Below are 2070 nucleotides of genomic sequence, written 5' to 3' on the forward strand. Positions count from 1 at the left end.
ACGAGGTCAAAAAGCTCCTCTCCTCTTACAATCCTGTCTGCTCTCCTCCCAGGTATTTGGTTTCTTCTCAGTAGAGAGGAAGTACAAACTGGAGTCAATTTGGTCCTCCATCCCTCCTGACAATGCTGCCCTGTTGAAGAGCAAAGGTGAACACATTGAGAAACTTAGCCAGTATCTTTATACTCATAAAGCCATGATATATAATTACTGTTGATTTTACTTCGAATTTATCACAGTTATATCTCACCCATCACAAAAAGCTTTGCCTGAATATGGCCTTTCTCTTCAGTCAGGTTGTTGTATCTGGTCTGTAGCTGGTCTCTCTCTTCAGTCAGGTTGCAGTTGTATCTTGGTCTGTAACTGGTCTCTCTCTTCAGTCATCTGGTCTGCTGTCTCTCTCTGCAGTCAGGTTGGTCTGTAACTGGTCTCTCTCTTCAGTCAGGTTGTTGTATCTGGTCTGTAACTGGTCTCTCTCTTCAGTCATGGTTGTTGTATCTGGTCTGTAACTGGTCTCTCTCTTGCAGTCAGGTTGTTGTATCTGGTCTGTAACTGGTCTCTCTCTTCAGTCAGGTTGTTGTATCTGGTCTGTAACTGGTCTCTCTCTTCAGTCAGGTTGCTGTTGGTCTGTATCTGGTCTGCTGTATCTGGTCTGTAACTGGTCTCTCTCTTCAGTCAGGTTGTTGTATCTGGTCTGTAACTGGTCTCTCTCTTCAGTCAGGTTGTTGTATCTGGTCTGTAACTGGTCTCTCTTCAGTCAGGTTGTTGTATCTGGTCTGTAACTGGTCTCTTTAGTCTCTCTTCAGTCAGGTTGTTGTATCTGGTCTGTAACTGGTCTCTCTCTTCAGTCAGGTTGTTGTATCTGGTCTGTAACTGGTCTCTCTTCAGCCAGGTTGTTGTATCTGGTCTGTAACTGGTCTCTCTCTTCAGTCAGGTTGCTGTATCTGGTCTGTAACTGGTCTCTCTCTCTCAGTCAGGTTGCTGTATCTGGTCTGTAGCTGGTCTCTCTCTTCAGTCAGGTTGTTGTATCTGGTCTGTAACTGGTCTCTCTTCAGTCAGGTTGCTGTATCTGGTCTGTAACTGGTCTCTCTCTTCAGTCAGGTTGCTGTATCTGGTCTGTAGCTGGTCTCTCTCTTCAGTCAGGTTTGTATCTGGTCTGTAACTGGTCTCTCTCTTCAGTCAGGTTGCTGTATCTGGTCTGTAACTGGTCTCTCTCTTCAGTCAGGTTGTTGTATCTGGTCTGTAACTGGTCTCTCTCTCTTCAGTCAGGTTGCTGTATCTGGTCTGTAACTGGTCTCTTGCAGTTGTGTTTGTCTCTCTCTTCTCATAAAGGGAACAACTCAGTTGTGTTTGTGACAAGATGTTCCTTTTATCCTCAGAATCTGTGATGTCTCTGTTATCTACAAAGTATAAACACATAGTTACTAGGTAAAACATCAGGTAAATAGGCTTAGTAACAAGCACCTCTATATAACTGGGTGATAAGCAATGAACTTGGACACAAACTCACAGTAGACAGACAGGCCTATGATCCCAGCCAGTAGGAGACACACAGCAGCCCAGAAACACTGCAGCAACTAGCAAGCATCTCTTCCCTGATCTATCAGGCTCTGTGGACACATACAATATACTGTTATGTTTTTGTGTGTGTGTTTTACCTGAGTGCTGGTCTCCTGGTCCATTATTAGGAGCAGTGTCCTCTGTCTCTTCTCTCTTGGTGCTGGTCTCACCGTCTCTCAGGGTGTCTGCACTGACGTAGATATCCACAATCCTCTCCTTCATCTCACCTCTGTCAAACTTTACCTTCTTGTTCATATCTGGTTCAGTATAGATGACCTTTGACATCTTTAACAATGCCTGGGTCTTTCATTCTATGTAGGTCTACTATACATTAAGTCTCTGATTCTAGAATTAATGTGGTGGTCTTCCAACATGGCCACCAGGAGATGTTGTATGTCAACTGCAGGCCCTCTATACGTTAAGTCTCTGCTTCTAGTGATGTCTCTGTCTCTGAGTCATCTGTGTTTCTGTGTCTGTCACTGCTGTAGCTGTTAACTGTATGGAAGTAACAAC

General features: G+C 44.3%; 1 long non-coding RNA gene across 1 annotated transcript; it reads left to right on the plus strand.

Annotated features, from left to right (window-relative positions):
• Positions 1–412: 412 nt before the first annotated feature.
• LOC127921726 (uncharacterized) lies at positions 413–1258 on the plus strand. The gene is made up of 3 exons (XR_008109385.1): positions 413–442; positions 529–612; positions 1181–1258. It is a non-coding gene; the product is annotated as an uncharacterized LOC127921726 (long non-coding RNA).
• Positions 1259–2070: the final 812 nt, after the last annotated feature.

The sequence above is a fragment of the Oncorhynchus keta genome, unplaced genomic scaffold (assembly GCF_023373465.1).
Source record: "Oncorhynchus keta strain PuntledgeMale-10-30-2019 unplaced genomic scaffold, Oket_V2 Un_contig_23351_pilon_pilon, whole genome shotgun sequence".
Taxonomy (NCBI): domain Eukaryota; kingdom Metazoa; phylum Chordata; class Actinopteri; order Salmoniformes; family Salmonidae; genus Oncorhynchus; species Oncorhynchus keta.